Here is a 21,249-nt window from a genome sequence, read left to right as displayed (position 1 = left end):
TTTTAACATAGCAATTATCCACTTAATGCTAGGTTTGTTACTTTGTGAAATTCTGCATAATACAAATGATTAATAAATTATAATTGTTTAAAACATTTTGACCTTTATAGCAATATAAGTGTTAAAAATTAATTTTGTAATTCACATGTAGCCACATACAAAGGTTTTACTACCTCAACAATTTTTCCAAACAAGGTGCTAAAATAAACTTACAGAAAATATTTGTAAAAAATGCATTTGAGTTTAGTAATTTGATGAGTTTTCATCCCTAAAGTATTAAGAAATTATAAAGGAGCCTTAGTATAAAAAGCAAAATGTTAAAAGAAGCAGAAGGTGGTCAAGCAGTCTCTCTCAAACATATTATCCCATTAAACTAATAGTTTTGTGTTTTTTTTTTTTTCACAAAAGGAATGTTTGTCCAGTGTATTACAAATCACCCCAGAGAGATTGTTTATAATGGTCACTTCAGTGGGCTAGCCCAGCTAGTTTACTCTACAGTGCCATTTTAATAAAAACATACTGGGAAGAAATCTCTTTTTAATTTAAGCCATTTAATTTTTAAAATTAATGTAAAGTAAAGCCATAGTCAACTCAGTTCCACAAATATTTGATTATTATCTCATATAAATAAGCCTGGCTGTAGGTTAGCTACTAAGGATAAAGTGATGAGTAAGACACAGTTCCTACCCTCAAAGAAGTATCTTGCTCTAGAACATTTTTTTCTCTTGCCTTTTTTTTTTTTTATTTCGAGGAAACTAAATCAGGTGTTTGCAAACTTTTTCTGTAGAAGGACAGACAGTAAATATTTTCTTCTTTGCTTGTCATTCAGTCTCTGTTGTAACTATTCAACTCAGTTGTGTAGCATGAGAGCTGTATAGCCAATGTGTAATTTTAAAAGCATGATTCTAATAACAAAAATAGGCTGCTGGCCAGATTTGTTCCTTGGGCTATAATTTGCTACCACTGGACTAAATAACTTGTGAGTGCTTATTTAATATTTCAAATTTTTATCATATCTGCCTTACTAAAATATTTATACCAGAAATAGTGAAAAGTAGCTATACCAAGAAGATAGGAAATTTAAAAGGAATTACAGAAAAAACAGACTGAGATAAATCAAGGAAGTTGTTAAAGGAGAAAAGGCAGTGTCACCCAAACAGAAAGTGATACATCAATAAAGGTCAAGCTCTCTAGGGGAAATCTGAAAACTTTTAAAACATATGTGCAACAACAGTAATAGTAATATATTATGAAATAATCCACTTCTATGTAAAATCATCTTTATAGCTCTAACTTGCTTTAAAAACAGATGTGTTAAATAGGCATAAAATCTAAAATGTTTAATTATACAAATAATGCATAATTTTATAATTAAAAATACAAATAAGCCCAAAGAAAAAATTAAGTATCTCCTCAAATCTTACCAAACCAGAAACACTACTGTTTTACTAAAGAAGTTTTCAAATATGTTAGAAGAGCCAAGTTTTCATAGGATTTTTCTGCAGCTTGTAGGATCACATAGGATCAGAGCTTAATCCATTCATTCACTCCCAAAGTTCACATTTTAGAGTGCTGAATTTGCTCAAGTGGGGCAAACTGCAATGCCCAATGCCCAATAGCCTATCACCATAAGAATAATGTGTGCTAGGCACAATATGAGGAGCTTTCTGGAAATCATCTCATTGAATCCTTCCCACAATTCCAGAAGGCAGACACTATTATGATTATGTGCAATGTTAGAAATGAGAAATGTAAGACAGAGGGATGAAGTAATTTGCTATAGTCAAGCAGTCAGTCAGTGCCAGAATGATGACATTAATCCAGAAATTTGGTTTCCATCATCCATGATCTGAAACTTTAGCATTTCTCCTAAGGAAAAATAGGTACATCCATACCCTGTGGTATAAACCTAGAGCCAGTAGTCTGACACTCCTTGCTTTCATTGAGATAGATATGAATGTAAAAAGTATAAATGTCTCTGTCACCCATAAAGAGATAATGGCAACAGTATCACAATTAGCAATGATTTGGTATGTATTACTTACCAAACTCAAGGTGATAAATTTGAGTCCATAGTTTGGGGCCATAATTTAACTATTTAAGTGTATATTTGTCCATTCTCACATTGCTACAGAGAACTGCCTGAGACTTAGTAATTCATTTTAAAAAAAAAGAAGCTTAATTGGCTCATGGTTTTGCAGGCTGTACAGGAGGCATGGCTAGGGAGGCCTCAGGAAACTTACAATCATGGCAGAAGGCAAAGGGGAAGCAGACACATTCTACATGGCTGGAGCAGGAGGAAGAGAGTGAAGGGTGAGGTGCTATACACTTTTAAACAATCAGATCTCATAAGAACTCACTCACTATCATGAGAACAGCAAGGGGTAAGTGCACCCCCTTGATCCAATCACCTCCCACTTGACCCCTCCTCTAACATTAGGGATTACAATTCAACATGAGATTTGGTCAGGGGTACAAATCCAAACCATAACATTCTCCCCTGGCCCCTCCCAAATCTCATGTCCTTCTCAAATTGCAAAATACAATCATCTCTTCTCAACAGTCCCCCAAGTCTTATTTCAGCATTAACTCAAAAGTCCACACATTCCAAAGTCTCATCTGAGACAAGGCAAGTCCCTTCCACCTATGAGCCTGTAAAATCTAAAACAAATTATTTACTCCCAAAATACAATGGGGGTATAGGCATTACTCCCTTTCCAAGAGAGAGAAATCTGCCAGAAGAAAGGAACTACAAGCCCTGTACAAGTCCAAAGCCCAGCAGGGCAATCACTAAATCTTAAAGCTCTAAAATAACCTCTTTTGACTCCATGTCTCACATTCAGGTCATACTGATGTCGGGAGGATGATGGCCCTATTCTCACAGCTCCACTATGCAGTGCCCCAATGGGGACTCTGTGTAGGGGCTCCATCTCCACATTTCCCCTCTGCACTGTCCTAGTGGAGGTTCTCCATGAGGGCTCCACCCATTCAGCAGACTTCTGCCTGCACATCCAGGATTTTCCATACATCCTCTGAAATCTAAGCATAGGCTCCCAAGCTTCAGCTTTTGTCCTCTGTGCACCTGCAGGCTTAACACCACATGGAAGTTTCAAGGCTTGTAGCTTACACCCCCTGGAGGAGTGGCCTGAGACATAGCTGGGATCCTTTTAGCCATGGCTGGGGCTGGAGGGGCTGGGACACAGGGAGCAGTGTCCCAAGGCTACACAGGGCAGCAGGGCCCTGGGCCCAGCCCAGGAAACCATTCTTCCCTTTTAGGCCTCCAGGGCTGTGATGGGAGGGGCAGCCATGAGGTCTCTGAAATGACTTGAAGGCATTCTCCCTATTTTCTTGGCTATTAACATTTGGCTCCTTACTTAGGCAAATTTCTGCAGCCAGCTTGAAGTTCCAGTTTCAGATCATCTCTGCTCACACATATGAGTATATCCTGTTAGAAGAAGCCAGGCCACATCTTGAATGCTTTGCTGCTTAGAAATTTCTTCTGCCAGATACCCTAAATTCTCTCTCTCAAGTTCAAAGTTCCACAGATCCTTAGAGCTGGGGCACAATGCTGTCTGTCTTTGCGAAAGCCTAACAATAGTGACCTTTGCTCCGGTTCCCAATAAGTTCCTCATCTCCATCTGAGACCACATCAGCCTCATTGTCCATATATTACTATCAGCATTTTGGGCACAACAATTTAACAAGTCTCTATGAAATTCCAAGCTTTTCCTCATCTTTCTATCTTTTTCTGAGCCCTCTGCACTCTTCCAACCTCTCTGTCTTTACCCAGTTTCAAAGTCACTTCCACATTTTCAGGTATCTTTATAGCAATGCCCCACTTCTCAATACCAATTTTCTGTATTTGCCCAGTCTCACATTGCTATAAAGAACTACTTGATACTGAGTAATTATACAGAAAAGAGGTTTAATTGGCTCATGGTTCTGCAGGCTGTACAGGAAATACGGCTAGGTATGCCTTAAGAAACTTACAATCATGGCAGAAGAGGAGGCAGACACATTCTAAATGGCTGGGGCAGGAGGAAGAGAGCAAAGGGAGAGGTGCTATACACTTTTAAACAACCAGATATCGTCAGAACTCACTCGATATCATAAGAACAGCAAAAGGGAATTCCGCCCTCATGACCCAGTCACTTTTTACCAGTTCCCTCCTCCAACACTGGGGATTACAATTCAACATGAGATTTGGGCAGGGACACAAATCCAAACTATATCAAGGTGTCTGAATAGTCAGTTGTTCTGAACTTTCTTTGGAACCCAAACACTTTGTAAATGTAACAACAGCCACAGATAGTTCCCTCAAAGGAGTGCAAATAAACATACTGTGGTGGCCCTGGAAGTGTACCACTCAGATATCCTTCATAGAACTCCTTCCAGGAGCTGAGTTGATAGACAGCCCCAGCTACTACCCCTTGGATTCATGACTGCTCACAGCACTTGCCCTAGGGCTGCTTGGAGCCAATAACTAAGCATGGAAGAGGTAATGGTATATGTACCTTTCTGTCCAATATAGGATGCTTCCAATAAGCAAATTTTGCTTGGGGACTCCACATTAGCTTGGATGAGACTTTCTTAGAACTATACTGCAGTCTGATGCCTCCGACCAAATCCTCCTTCCCCTCTCTCCTTTCACAGACGCCAGACCTGCCTTGTGGTCTCAAGGCTCTTGCCTTCTATTCCTCCTCCCTCTCTTTTGCCCTCCACATGCACTCCCCTATAAATTAAGCTTGTGTAATTCTGTCTTGTTGTCTATTCCTCAGAGGATAATCACAGGTGTGTAAAACATTGTACATTTTTTCAAAGGGTTAATGGAACCCTGAAGCCCATTTGTGGATCCCCCGAGGTATAAAGACACCAAATTAAGAATCTCAGCAGGTGGTACAATTAAAGGCAATTAAAAGATGGATACTAAGCCAATTTTTGCATCATTCTGCTCTTATAAAACTTTGGCAAATGATTTTTTTACAATATGCATAGTTCAAATCTAAAACAACTATATTTAAATACTGGTTAAATTATAGTAATTTATTTTTTAAAAAAAATCAAATAGGTAATAAGAGAGCCATTAAAACACCATAAATTTAAAAATCCCTTGAGTGTGTTTTTTTTTAAATTAGTTTTACGGAAAGAACATCGTACCCTCTAATACTAAAGCCTGGGCTCAAATCCTAGCTTACCTAGCCTTGCTGATTAACCTCCTACAAGTCACTTAACTTTTCTGGGCTCAAATTGCCATATCTCTAAAATGAAGGGGTTGGACTAGGTAATTTCTAAGAAATCTTTCCATTCTAAAATTTTATGATAAGATATGATTTTCTCTCTGGCATAACAGTATCAAGAAGGCAAAACTAACTCTAAGGCCAATATAATAATATCAGTAATGTCATTTCAGAAGAAACTGATGGAAAAATTAAATTTATTTTAAATCCTCAAGGTCTGGCCTCTGCCTCCTCTTCCAGCCTTAAAAACTATGCTAGTAACACCTTCTTTCTGTTCCTGGTACCTCCCAAGTTCATTTCTGCCTCCAAGTCTGTTGCATTTGTTTGGGAAGTAGTTCCCAAATGGCTAGTTCCTTCTCATAGTTCAGGTCTTGGTTCAAAAGTCACATCTACCAGAAGATCTTATGTGACAATATGTGACAATCCTGCCCAAAATAACATCCCCAATCCCCAACTGCTTTTTTCAGAGCACTCTGTTATATCATCTTACAAACAATTATCACTATTTTTTTTCTTTTTTTTTTTGGTTACTTGTCTGTCTTTACCCACTAGAATAGAAGCTCTACGGGGCAAACATGTTTTTTGTCTTGTTTATCATATATCTCTTAGAATAATGCCTGGCATTTAGAAAGTATACAATAAACATGTTTTAATGAACAAATGAGTGAATCAATATGTGCATGCTAACAGAAAACAAAATTGCAACTTTTAGAAGAGTGAAAGAAAGTATAAAAATCACCCCATTCCATTTTTTAGGGTGATATAGAAGCAGAAATACAGTTGGCTTTCCATGCTGTATTTTATAATTAGAGAAGATAATAACCCAAATGTGTGCCAGGAGTAGCATTATGTTTAGCTTTGGACTGGGTTTTTTCTGTGGGACATCAATAGAATTGTATGATGATCAATACCAAGATCATGTTCTAACTGATTGAGCTCACAGGCTTAAATTACTCAGCTTTTAATATTTGGAAACAAGCAAGCATCAAAATAATTCTACTGACTTCCAAAGAATTAAAAATCATGATGCCTAATTTTAAAAAGTCATCAAATAGCTCTATGAAAATTTAATTACTATGGAAAGGTTATATTAAGAATGAGTCATAGAAGTTTTAAAAAACCTTTTTTTAGAATTGAATTTTATGTCACAAAGACCAGGAAACAGCCAAATGTGAAGTCAACTCTCAATTTTCCATGATAAAACCAGGAATTAGCTCGTGAAGAAGTAGTAGGAAGGGTATGTATCGCTTTTGGTGCTTCAGAGATACTGGCCTTGCCACTTACTAACTATCGCTTTGAACAATTTGCTTAATTTGTCTGGCTCTCAATTTTTTAACTTGTAAAATAGGATTAGTAATGTTTGTATGCTTGTTTTGGAGATTAGTAACACTCTAAAGCACTAAACATAGAGCTAGGAACATATGAGATAATAAAAGGCAGCTAAGCCAAACAATAAAAATACATTGACCACTTAAGTCTATGGTGATCAGGAATATGTGTGTGAAAGGAGATAGATGTCAGAACTACCTCTACAGGCCCATTTCCCTCATTAGAAACTGGATAACCATCCCCTTTGTGAAAATATACAATCTATACAGTTGAAAGCTGAAATATTTTGAAAGTAGGCCTTTCCCCCCACTAGAAAGAAAAATTGTCCCACTCCTAGAAAGAAAAACTGGAACCAGGAGGTGAATCTTTTAACCACATTAGATACAGAAATAGTTGCTCTGCCACCACTACTGCAGCAACCCAGACTGCATGCCAGCACCTCTCTGCTGACAACTCCTCCACTATGGAGGACACGAACAAATACAGCAACAGAATTCATAGAAGGACCCAAGATCAATGCAAGCAAGAATCAGCAAAATGATAGTAAAATGTGTATTGGAAGTTTGAGCTGGGATAAAAGCAAAAAAGATGTGACTGAATACTTATCTCAAATTGGGGAAGTTGTAGACTGCACAATTAAAACAGATCCAATCACTGGGAGATAAAGGGATTTGGATTTGTGCTTTTCAGAGACACTGCTAGTGTTGATAATGCTTTGGAACTGAAAGAACACAAACTGGATGGCAAATTGATAGACTCCAAGACGACCAAAGCTTTAAAAGGGAAAGAATCTCCATGCTGGGGGAACCACCACTACTTTCTTTGAAGCTGTCAGACAGGGACATTTAAGTCTGCAGAATTCTGCTGCCTTTTGTTCAGCTATGCTCTGCAGCCAGAGGTGGAGTCTACAGAGGCAGGCAGGTGTCCTTGAGCTGAGGTGGGCTCCACCCAGTTTGAGCTTCCCAGCTGCTTTGTTTACTTACTCAAGCCTCAGCAATGGCGGGCGCCCCTCCCACAGCCTTGCTGCTGCCTTGCAGTTCCATCTCAGACTGCTGTGCAAACAATGAGTGAGGCTCCGTGGGCGTGGGACCCTCCAAGCCAGGTGCAGCATATAATCTCCTGGTGTGCCGTTTCCTAAGACCATTGGAAAAGTGCAGTACTTGGGGGGAGTGACCCAATTTTCCAGGTCTGTCACAGCTTCCCTTGGCTAGGAAAGGGAATTACCTGACCCCTTGTGCTTCCCAGGTGAGGTGATGCCTCGCCCTGCTTCGGCTCTCGCTCAGTGGGCTGCACCCACTGTCCTGCACCTACTGTCTAAGGAGCCCCGATAGGGACCGACTGACACCTCACACGGCCGGGTGGCCCTCTGAGATGAAGCTTCCAGAGGAAGGATCAGGCAGCAACATTTGCTGTTCTGCAATATGCACTGTTCTACAGCCTCCGCTGGTGATACCCAGGCAAACAGGGTCTGGAGTAGACCTCCAGCAAACTCCAACAGACCTGCAGCTGAGGGTCCTGACTGTTAGAAGGAAGACTAACAAACAGAAAGGACATCCACACCAAAACGTCATCTGTACATCACCATCAACAAAGACCAAAGGTAGATAAAACCACAAAAATGGGGAGAAACCAGAGCAGAAAAGCTGAAAATTCTAAAAGTCAGAGCACCTCTCCCCCTCCAAAGGAACGCAGCTCCTCACCAGCAATGGAACAAAGCAGGACGGAGAATGACTTTGACAAGTTGAGAGAAGAAGGCTTCAGACAATCAAACTTCTCTGAGCTAAAGGAGGATGTTTGAACCCATTGCAAAGAAGCTAAAAACCTTGAAAAAAGATTAGATGGAAGGATAACTAGAATAACCAGTATAGAGAAGTCCTTAAATTACCTGATGGAGCTGAAAATCATGGCACAAGAACTATGTGATGAATGCACAAGCTTCAGTAGCGAATTTGATCAACTGGAAGAAAGGGTATCAGCGATTGAAGATCAAATGAATGAAATGAAGCGAGAAGAGAAGTTTAGAGAAAAAAGAGTAAAAGGACACAAACAAAGCCTCCAAGAAATATGGGACTATGTGAAAAGACCAAATTTACATCTGATTGGTATACCTGAAAGTGACAGGGAAAATGGAACCAAGTTGGAAAACACTTTTCAGGATACTATCCAGGAGAATTTCCCCAATCTGGCAAGGTGGGCCAACATTCAAATTCAGGAAATACAGAGCATGCCACAAAGATACTCCTTGAGAAGAGCAACTCCAAGACACATAATTGTCAGATTCACCAAAGTTGAAAAAATGTTAAGGGCAGACAGAAAAAGGTCAGGTTACCCACAAAGGGAAGCCTATCAGACTAAGAGTGGATCTCTCGACAGAAACTCTACAAGCCAGAAGAGAGTGGGGGCCAATATTCAACATCCTTGAAGAAAAGTATTTTCAACCCAGAATTTCATATCCAGCCAAACTAAGCTTCATAAGTGAAGGAGAAATAAAATCCTTTATAGATAAGCAAATGCTGAGAGATTTTGTCACCACCAGGCCTGCCTTACAAGAGCTCCTGAAGGAAGCACTAAACATGGAAAGGAACAACCGTTACCACCCACTGCAAAAACATGCCAAATTGTAAAGATCATCAATGCTAAGAAGAAACTGCATCAACTAATGAGCAAAATGACCAGATAACATCATAATGACAGGATCAAATTCACACAACAATATTAACCTTAAATGTAAATGCGCTAAATGCTCCAATTAAAAGACACAGACTGGCAAATTGGATAAAGAATCAAGACCCATCAGTGTGCCACATTCAGGAGACCCATCTCACATGCAGAGACACACATAAGCTCAAAATAAAGGGATGGAGGAAGATCTGCCAAACAAATGCAAAACAAAAAAAGCAGGGGTTGCAATCCTAGTCTGTGATAAAACAGACGTTAAACCAACAAAGATCAAAAGAGACAAAGAAGGCCATCACATAATGGTAAAGGGATCAATTCAACAAGAAGAGCTAACTATACTAAATATATATGCACCCAATACAGGAGCACCCAGATTCATAAAGCAAGTCCTTAGAGACCTACAAAGAGACCTAGACTCCCACACAATAATAATGGGAGGCTTTAACACCTCACTGTCAACATTAGACAGATCAACGAGACAGAAAGTTAACAAGGATATCCAGGAATTGAACTCAGCTTCACACCAAGCAGACCTAATAGACATCTACAGAATTCTCCACCCCAAATCAACAGAATATACATTCTTCTTAGCACCACATCACACTCATTCCAAAATCGACCACATAGTTGGAAGTAAAGCACTCCTCAGCAAATGTACAAGAACAGAAATTATAACAAACTGTCTCTCAGACCACAGTGCAATCAAACTAGAACTCAGGATTAGAAACTCCCTCAAAACCACTCAACTCTATGGAAACTGAACAACCTGCTCCTAAATGACTACTGGGTACATAATGAAATGAAGGCAGAAATAAAGATGTTCTTTGAAACCAATGAGAACAAAGATACAACATACCAGAATCTCTGCGACACATTTAAAGCAGTGTGTAGAGGGAAATTTATAGCACTAAATTCCCACAAGATAAAGTAGGAAAGATCTAAAATTGACACCCTAACATCACAATTAAAAGCACTAGAAAAGCAAGAGCAAACACATTCAAAAGCTAGCAGAAGGCAAGAAATAACTAAGATCAGAGCAGAACTGAAGGAGATAGAGACACAAAAAAAACTTTCAAAAAATCAATGAATCCAGGAGCTGGTTTTTTGAAAAGATCAACAAAATTGATAGACCGCTAGCAAGACTAATAAAGAAGAAAAGAGAGGAGAATCAAATAGACATAATAAAAATGATAAAGGGGTTATCACCACTGATCCACAGAAATATAAACTACCATCAGAGAATACTATAAACACCTCTATGCAAATAAACTAGAAAATCTAGAAGATATGCATAAATGCCTGGACACATACACCCTCCCAAGTCTAAACCAGGAAGAAGTTAAATCTCTGAATAGGCCAATAGCAGGCTCTGAAATTGAGGCAATAATTAATAGCCTACCAACCAAAAAAAGTCCATGACCAGACGGATTCACAGTCAAATTCTACCAGAGGTACAAGGAGGAGCTGGTACCCTTCCTTCTGAAACTATTCCACTCGATAGAAAAAGAGGGAATCCTCCCTAATTCATTTTATGAGGCCAGCATCATCCTGATACCAAAGCCTGGCAGAGACACACACAAAAAAAGAGAAATTTAGACCAATATCCCTGACGAATATTGATGCAAAAATTCTCAATAAAATACTGGCAAACCAAATCCAGCAGCACATCACAAAGCTAATCCACCATGATCAAGTGGGCTTCATCCCTGGGATGCAAGACTGGTTCAACATACACAAATCAATAAACGTAATCCATTACATAAACAGAACCAAAGACAACCCTTCATGCTGAAAACTCTCAATAAGTTAGGTATTAATGGGACGTATCTCAAAATAATAAGAGCTATTTATGAAAAACCCACAGCCAATATCATACTGAATGGGCAAAAACTGGAAGCATTCTCTTTGAAAACTGCCACAAGACAGGGATGCCCTCTCTTACCACTCCTATTCAACATAGTGTTGGAAGCTCTGGCCAGGGCAGTCAGGCAGGAGAAAGAAATAAAGGGTATTCAATTAGGAAAAGAGGAAGTCAAATTGTCCCTGTTTGCAGATGACATGATTATATATTTAGAAAACCCCATCGTCTCAGCCCAAAATCTCCTTAAGTTGATAAGCAACTTCAGCACAGTCTCAGGATACAAAATCAATGTGGAAAAAATCACAGACATTCCTATACACTAATAAGAGACAAACAGAGAGCCAAATCATGAGTGAACTCCCATTCAAAATTGCTTCAAATAGAAAAAATACCTAGGAATCCAACTTTCAAGGGATGTGCAGGACCTCTTCAAGGAAAACTACAAACCACTGCTCAACAAAATAAAAGAGGACACAAACAAGTGGAAGAACATTCCATGCTCATGAATAGGAAGAATCAATATAGTGAAAATGGCCATACTGCCCAAGGTAATTTATAGATTCAATGCCATCCCCATCAAGCTACCAATGACTTTCTTCACAGAATTGGAAAAAACTCCTTTAAAGTTCATATGCAACCAAAAAACACCCCACATTGCCAAGACAATCCTAAGCCAAAAGAACATAGCTGGAGGCATCACGCTACCTGACTTCAAACTATACTACAAGGCTACAGTAACCAAAACAGCATGGTACTGGTACCAAAACAGACATATAGGTCAATGGAACAGAACAGAGCCCTCAAAAATAATACCACACATCTAAAACCATCTGATCTTTGACAAACCTGACAAAAACAAGAAATGGGGAAAGGATTCCCTGTTTAATAAATGGTACTGGGAAAACTGGCTAGCCATATGTAGAAAGCCGAAACTGGATCCCTTCCTTACACCTTATACAAAAATTAATTCAAGATGGATTAAAGACTTAAATGTTAGACCTAAAACCATAAAAACCCTAGAAGAAAACCTAGGCAATACCATTCAGGACATAGGCATGGGCAAGAACTTCATGTCTAAAACACCAAAAGCAATGGCAACAAAAGCCAAAATTGACAAATGGGATCTAATTAAACTAAAGAGCTTGTACACATCAAAGAAACTACCATCAGAGTGAACAAGCAACCTACAGAATGGGAGAAAAGTTTTGCAATGTACCCATCTGACAAAGGACTAATATCCAGAATCTACAAAGAACTTAAACAAATTTACAAGAAAAAAAATCAAACAACCCCATCAAAAAGTGGGCAAAGGATATGAACAGATGCTTCTCAAAATAAGACATTTATGCAGACAACAGACACATGAAAAAATATGCATCATCACTGGTCATCAGAGAAATGCAAATCAAAACCACAATGAGATACCATCGCACACCAATCAGAATGGTGATCATTAAAAAGTCAGGAAAAAACAGGTGCTGGAGAGGATATGGAGAAATAGGAACACTTTTACACTGTTGGTAGGACTGTAAACTAGTTCAACCATTGTGGAAGACAGTGTGGTGATTCCTCAAGGATCTGGAACAAGAAATATCATTTGACCCAGCCATCCCATTACTGGGTATGTACCCAAAGGATTATAAATCATGCTGCTATAAAGACACATGCACACGTATGTTTATTGTGGCACTATTCACAATAGCAAAGACTTGGAACCAACCCAAATGTCCATCAGTGACAGACTGGATTAAGAAAATGTGGCACATATGCACCATGGAATACTATGCAGCCATAAAAAAGGATGAGTTCATGTCCTTTGTAGGGACATGGATGAAGCTGGTAACCATAATTCTCAGCAAACTATCGCAAGGACAGAAAACCAAACACCACATGTTCTCACTCATAGCTGGGAATTGAACAATGAAAACACTTCGACACAGGAAGGGGAACATCACACACTGGGGCCTGTCATAGGGTCGGGGGAGGGGGGAGGGATAGCATTAGGTGATATATCTAATGTAAATGATGAGTTAATGTGTGCAGCACACCTACATGGTACATGTATACATATGTAACAAACCTGCACGTTGTGCACATGTACCCTAGCACTTAAAGTATAATAATGTTAAAAAAAGGGAAAAATCCTGCCAAAATGGTTTTTCAGGTGGATTGAGCCCAGATACTTCTGTAAAACAAATTAAAGAATATATTGGATGCTTTGTGAAGTTTGAAAATATTGAAATTCCCATGGATACAAAAACAAATAAAGAAGAAGATTTTGTTTTCTCACATATACAGATGAAGAGCCAGTAAAGAAATGGTTAGACAGCAGATTATTATCAAATTGGTTCTGGGAAGTGTGAAATCAAAGGTGCACAACCCAAAGAGGTATGGAAGCTGCAACACCAAACAAAAAGGAAGAACAGGTGCTGCAACCAGTGAATGAGGGGGCCCTAGGGGGTCGTGACCAAGGTCAGGACATAACTGGAATCAATGATCTAGTGACTACTATGATCTTGGATATGGGAATTACAATAGTGCCTATGGGGTGATCAAAACTGTAGTGGCTATGGCAGATATGATCATGCTGGGTATAACTACAGGAACCATGACTATGCACAGGTGTATGCAGACTATAGTGGCCAAAAGAGCATTTATCGCAAGGCATCTCCAGGGGGTGGCAATCACCAAAACAGTTATCAGTCATACTAAAGGAGGACATTGGAGAAAACAGGAGGAGATGCTAAAATAACCCATCTTGCAGGATGACATTGAAGATTGGTCTTTTGTTGATCTCAGATGATTATTTTGTAAAACACTTTCTAGTGTACAAGACACAATTGTGTCCAACTGTATATAGCTGCCAATTCATGTTCTTTGTTTTTACTTTGTCCTTTGCTATTTATGTTATGACTCAATGTGGATTTGTGTTTACACACATTTTATTTGTATGATTTTATATTAAACCTCAAATAAATGCTTCCTTATATGATTATTTTTCTGTGTCAGGTACTGCATAGCTCCATAAAAATATAATTTTAAATAAGTAATAATTAAGGCACAGTTTGTTTTGCAGGGAGAAGTGATCCATAGGGATAAACTGTGGTCCTTTATAAATAGCCAGCCACAGTGTCACCCTGTTTCCCAGTATGTAGATATATTCCATGCTCTTAAGGCTTCATCTCTGTGTTAACTGAAGTTTCCACCACATCTTTGGATGATGTTCTTTCCCCTCTGGATATCTGAAGACACTTTCCTGAGACAAAGTCACAGTGTTGTGATCACTGGAAGCTTTCTAGTAGACAATTTGTCCTCTGGATTGTAACATAATGATTGTTAGTAGCTCCTTTTGCTTTGTTCTTGTCTCTGGAAAGCCATTTTTGAATTGCTAATTACTTCTTTGACTTTAGAGCTAATCAGTGGTCTGCTAGAAAAAGCTTTATATGCAATTATAATCATAACACCATGATGTTAATTCTCTTAGTAAAAATCTAAATAAATATAGAAAAGAACACTGTAAAACTGTGGTAGGAGCTATAGTTTAAAGTATTGAAAGTAATTATAACACAAGGAATTTCACAGATAGGTATGAGATTATCCATTAAAGTATGATCAAAAGTTCAATTAAAATTTGAAGTAGTGGCAGAGAAACTAATTTAGTTATATTATGTCACAGCCATCACAACACCGAACAAAATATTTTCTATTTGGGCATTCTGAGGAAGCTGTATTACAGTTAACTGCAAATGCCATGTGAGTTTAGAAAAAGTCATGATAGTAAATATCATTTTAATGTAGTTAGTGAATAAATTCGAGTAGGTAAGCATTTGCATATTCAGACGTTGGAAGGAATAGTGGAAAAGATAAGTCTTAGGTATGGTAATGTTGATCCAAGTGTGCCTGACTCGTGTCATTACAGTAGATTTTCCCGGTGCATTGAAAAGAAATAATTTCATATTTAGGTTTTAGAGGACCTGCGTAAACACAAACTTTGAATTTTGCATTCAGTATAGTTAATTGGATTTAAGGATGTTTGTCTCCAGGTTAACTACTGGGATTGGCACACGTGTCCACATGCAGAGTAGTTAATCTTGCGCAACCAGTTTTAAGTTTTTTATGCTTATGAACTTGCCTTTTAAAAAAAATTCAGTATCTACAACTTTATTTGTTCCAGTGATATTTGTACTTGTCGGGCTATCAAGTTACGATGCTCTTGGCCGTTTTTGCTTCTGTTTTTCCATTTCACCTTATACCTAGGATAAGTACCAGTGTTGGCTATTGCAAGGGACTCTGCTTATTCTTTCAACATGCAACTTTAGGGACTAGGAGGGAGTTCATTTTGTGTTGTCAGTAGGTACAGTATCTAGGGCAGTGAATCCTGTAAGTTCAAATGTATAATTAAGTGAAAAGTTGACCTTGAGATTGTCCTTTTCTCTGACCAAAAATGAATAAAGGCTTTTGAAATATATAAAAATAATAAAGAAATAATAATCTGACCTCACAGTGAGAGTTTATCTAAAATTGTCTATACTATAATTTCAATAAAATATAAACCTTATTTTAAAGGCCATAAATAGACATTCAGAGCAGATGAAATGATGATGCACATTAGGCAACAATTCACAAAGTGTTCAACAAATTTTCATTTATGACTAATTATGTTCCTGATTCTATAAAAATAAATGGAAACCATTGAGTAATTCATTCACTTATCCATTCAAAAATATTTATGTAGGACCTAGTGCTGAGGATATGGATCTTATTTTCACTGGGGGACAAAGTAGCAGTGACATAATCAGTTTTATACAATTATAAACAAAGTGTGTATTTAAAGGGAAAAAGGGGTTTTCTTGAAGAGGTGGCAAAGCTGGAATCTATAGATATTATAAATGGGAGTTAACCTGGAGGAGAGTATGATTTAAAGGTAGGAAAAAATAAACAGAATTGCATATCCTGAGATCCTATGGCAAGAAGGAAATGGGGGACCCGGAGTAGTGGCTCATACCTATAATCCCAACAGCTTGGGGGACTGAGGCGGGAGGAGTGCTTGAGCTCAGGAGTTTGAGACCAGTCTGGGCAACATGGCAAGACCCTATCTCTAAAAATATACAAAAATTAGCTGGGTGTGGTAGCACATGCCTATAATCTTAGCTACCTGGGAGGCTGAGGTAGGAGGACAGCTTGAACCCAAGAGGTCGAGGTTGCAATGAACCATCATCACACCACTGCACTATAGCCTGGGTGGCAGGGTAAGACTTTATTAAAAAAAAAAAAGAAGGAAGTGGGGCATTTTCCAAAAACTGAAAGAAGCCAGTTGGTTGGGGAGCACAGTCAAGATCACTGTGGTAGAGAAGAAGCAGGAGAGGTAGACAATGGCCAAAACACAGAGAGTCTTTTAGGCTTTATTTAGGATTAGAGTCTTTATCCTAAAATCAATAAGAATCTATGGAGGAGATTTAAGGAAGGGGCTGACATGCTCAGATCTGATCTTTGGAAGGTCACTTCAGCCTGGGGTATTGAGAGCAGATTTGGGTGGAGGATTAGAGGAGATATACAGAGGCCACTTAGGAGACTGTTACAGTAGATCAGATGAAACATGATATGTAGCTTAAACTAATTCAGTGGCAATGATGAGAAGTAAATAGGGTCAAAAGACTTAAGAGGTAAAACTACAGTACTTGCTGATGGAGAGAATATACAAGGAGGTAGGGTCAGGGATTGCAGCGGAATAAGGAAAAGGAAACTGTCCAAGATCTCTTCCTCATTTCTTAACAGCACAACTAGATGGGATGGAGGAATAATTCACTGAAATACGAAACACTGGAAAAGGGCCAGATTTGGAGGCAGGTGTCAGGGAATGTGAGAAGATAGCAATTTCATTAACTTGACTTTGAGTTGCCTTAGAGATGTCAAAGCAGGCAGGAGGGTTTAGAGCATGTAAGAGAGGGCTAGGCTGGAAACAGAAGTTTGAAAGTCCTTGGTGATCTTTAATGTGATAGGTAAGATTTCCTAGAAAGAGAATGAATAGATAGATAGATAGATAGAGAGACAGATAGACAGACAGGAGTACTTAGAACTAAGCCTTGAAAAATTCCAAGATATAATGCTAAGGTAAAGGATGATGAGGTAAAAAGGAATCTTCAAAGAAATAGCAAGAGAAAAAGGAGAAAAATCAGATTAGTATGATATTCTAGAAACTAGTGGAAGAGAACCTTTCAAGAAAGATGGAGTGAACATATCCAATGCATAAGGGCATACATAAACAAAAATGTAAATTGTTACAATTTTTTCTGAGGGATTAAGATAGTAATAACAAAATTAAGAATACAAACCAGACATCTGCTTCTGGCTATAACGCAGTATCAAAGACCAGGCTTACCCTTCCACTGTAAACAACTAGAAAACTGGAGAAAATATATAAAACCCATGTTTTCACAAATTGGATAACAGGCAAAGCATGTCTGTGATCACTGAAGAAAATGAAACAAGTTGGGTGGAACTCGTGATTGCCACAGCTTTCTGACTAGAGGTATACTTCAGGCCATACAACAGGGAGGGCATTCTCAAGCATTAGTAAGCTTCAGGAAACAGAGATCAGCAGTCAGGGAAGGGAAGGCCTCTGGAAGTTGTGAAGCAGAGTTATAAAAAAGAGGGAGCTATGCACAAAATCAGTTCATAAATCTGCATATAGCTCTTCTTGAGTTTTTGCTGAATACCGAGAGGTGTGTGCAGAGAGGAAAGTAGTACAAATCCCAACAAAAATGGAACAGGAAGATAAAAGTCAAGGAGTTATTTGAGTTCACACAGGGATGAAGATGTTTGACCTCTTACTAGTTAAGGTGGAAAGTCTTTGTGAATCACCCCAGTCATTCACAGGAGAGACCTCAGGAGCCTTAGTAGAAAAACTAAAATTTGTTACAGTAAAGCCTACTCCACACACATTCTACCAAAGCTTAAAAACAAGCCTCTAGTTCTAGATCCTTGAGGAATCGCCATACTGTTTTCCATAATGGTTGAACTAGCTTACAATCCCACCAACAGTGTAAAAGTGTTCCTATTTCTCCACATCCTCTCCAGCACCTGTTGTTTCCTGACTTTTTAATGATTGCCATTCTAACTGGTGTGAGATGGTATCTCATTGTGGTTTTGATTTGCATTTCTCTGATGGCCAGTGATGATGATTCCTCAAGGATCTAGAACTAGATGTACCATATGACCCAGCCATCCCATTACTGGGTATATACCCAAAGGATTATAAATTATGCTGCTATAAAGACACATGCACACGTATGTTTATTGCAGCACTATTCACAATAGCAAAGACTTGGAATCAACCCAAATGTCCATCAGTGACAGATTGGATTAAGAAAATGTGGCACATATACACCATGGAATACTATGCAGCCATAAAAAAGGATGAGTTTGAGTCCTTTGTAGGGACTTGGATGCAGCTGGAATCCATCATTCTTAGCAAACTATCACAAGAACAGAAAACCAAACACCGCATGTTCTCACTCATAGGTGGGAACTGAACAATGAGATCACTCGGACTCAGGAAGGGGAACATCACACACCGGGACCTATCATGGGGAGGGGGGAGGGGGGAGGGATTGCATTGGGAGTTATACCTGATGTAAATGACGAGTTGATGGGTGCAGCACAGCAACATGGCACAAGTATACATATGTAACAAACCTGCATGTTATGCACATGTACCCTACAACTTAAAGTATAATAATAATAAATAAATTTAAAAAAAAAAAAAAAAAAAAAAAAAAAAACAAGCCTCAACCTGATCCATAAGTCTTAACTGTCTGCCAAAACAAGGCCCAAAACTATTTTTTTTTAAAAGACAGAAAAATCAGGCATTCAACAATATTAACATTTACAATATCCTGTATCCACTCAAAAAACACTAGAAGCACCAGGAATCAGACAAAAAAGTTGATCAATGAACAAAATAAAAATCCATAAATAGTGATGGGTACAAATATACAATTAAACAGAAGAAATAAGACCTGGTATTCTATAGATCTGTAGGGTGACTACAGTTAATATTAATTTATTGTACATTTTGAAATAGCTTGGAGGGAATAATTCAAATGTTCATAACATAAAGATAAATATTTAAGGTGATATATATCCCAATTACCCTGATTTGATTATATGAATGTATCAAATTATCACAAGTACCCTAAAAAATATATATCTACTATGTATCAATTTTAAAAAGCACAAAAAATCCAGTAAATAAAAGATAGAGAAATGGCAAAAATGATAGAATTAGTATGAAAGAACTTGAAAATAGATCTAATAAGTGTTATAAGTATGCTACAGGGCTTAAAAGAAAACATAAACATAATGAAAAAAGAGAAAATTTCTAGAGCTGAAAAAAATATAATATGTAAAATGAAAATGTCATTGGATGGAATTAATAGCAAATTACATACTGCAGAAGAAAAAAAAATCAATGAACTTAAAGATACAACAATAGAAATTATCTAAAATGAAACACAGAGTGAAGAAAGACCAAAAAATTAACAGAACCTCCATGATATATCAGGTAATACCAAGAATACTAATATACATGTAAGTGGAGTGCTAGAAGAAAGGAGAGGGAATGAAGAAAAATATTTTAAAAATTAAAAGTCAAAATGTTTTCAAATCTGAAAAAAAAGATAAAATCACAGATTGAAGAATACCAATGAACCACAAACCAAGAATTACAAGCCTTAATAAAACTATTCAAAGGCATTCAATAATCAAATTGTTAAAAAAAAAAAAAAAAAAAAACTGTCATAAAAAAATCTTAAAAGCAGCCAGTGGTGGGGTCAAGAAGGGAGACATTATATATAGAAAAACACAGAGAAGAATGATCACAGACTTTACAGATAAGAATGATCACTCTAAGAAACTATACAAGTCAAAAAAAATGATAGAACATCTGCAAAGTGCTGAAAAAATGTTTGTTTTTTTTAAAAAAAACCTGTCAGTTTATAATCCTACACACTCCATGAAAATATCTTTGAAGAATAAAGACAAAACAAAAATTTTTTCAGGCAAATAAAAGTGAAGAGATTTCTAGCTGCCCAAAAAGGATTATTAAAGAAAGACCTGCACCGTAAGAATTATTAAAGAAACGTCAATCACAGTGGCTCACGCCTATAATCCCAGCACTTCAGGTAGCTCAAGGTGGGCAGATCACTTGAGGTCAGGGGTTTGAAACCAGCCTGGCCAACATGGCCAAACCCTGTCTACTAAAAATATAAAAAATTAGCCAGGTTTGATGGTGTGTGCCTGTAATCTCAGCTATCCGTGTGGCTGAGGCACCAGGATCGCTTGAACCTGGGAGGTGGAGGTTGCAGCGAGTCAAGATTGTGCCACTGCACTCCAGCCTGGGCAACAGAGCAAGGAAGAAAAATGATAACAGATGGAAAATATATGTAGCAGTGTTTACTGCATACATAGAGATGAAAAAGAAATTATAACAATGGCAAATTATAGAAGAAGGGAAATGGAAATATCGTGTGTTAAGGGTTTTATATAATGAATAAACTGATAAAACATAATTTAAGATATACTGTAATGAGCTAACCTACAAATTCTAGAGGAACCACTAAAAATTATAATTAATAATCTCATAGTACAGATAAAGTAAAATAAAACATAATAAAAAGGGAGCAGAAAAAGGCAAAGAAAATAAAAAAATAATAGATGGTGCAAGTAAAAAAAAACAGCAAGATGGTAGGCTTACATTCAACCATATTTTTAAGTATATTAAAGGTAAATGACATAAACACTATAATTAAAAGGCAGAGACTGGCAAACTTGATAAAAACAAGACAAACAATATGGTATTTACAAAAAGCCCACTTTAAATACAAACAAAAGTATAGGTAAAAAATACAAGAACGGCAAAAGATATACCATGAAAACGCTATACTATAAACAACTTTATGCCACAAAATTCAACAATGTAGATGAAATGTCCAAATTCCTAAATGACACAAATTACCAAAAATAACTCCAGAAGAACAGCAGATCTGAATTCCTTATATCTATTAACTCAATTCCATTATTAAAAACTTCCTCAAAGAGAAAATTCCAGATCTAGACCATTTGACTGGTAACTTTTATCAATCT

At 37.7% G+C, this 21,249-nt stretch overlaps 1 protein-coding gene and 1 pseudogene across 4 annotated transcripts in view; one reads left to right on the top strand and one right to left on the bottom strand.

Annotated features, from left to right (window-relative positions):
* The window catches only part of CCDC148 (coiled-coil domain containing 148), a 284,045-nt gene that overhangs the window by 244,884 nt on the left and 17,912 nt on the right, over window positions 1-21,249 (bottom strand). The window lies entirely within an intron of this gene.
* LOC126932002 (heterogeneous nuclear ribonucleoprotein D-like) lies at window positions 6,945-14,164 on the top strand (annotated as a pseudogene).

Source organism: Macaca thibetana, chromosome 12 (genome assembly GCF_024542745.1).
Source record: "Macaca thibetana thibetana isolate TM-01 chromosome 12, ASM2454274v1, whole genome shotgun sequence".
Classification (NCBI taxonomy): Eukaryota; Metazoa; Chordata; class Mammalia; order Primates; family Cercopithecidae; genus Macaca; species Macaca thibetana.
The sequence above is the reverse complement of the archived record's forward strand: the minus strand, read 5'-3'. Positions and strand labels throughout refer to the sequence as shown.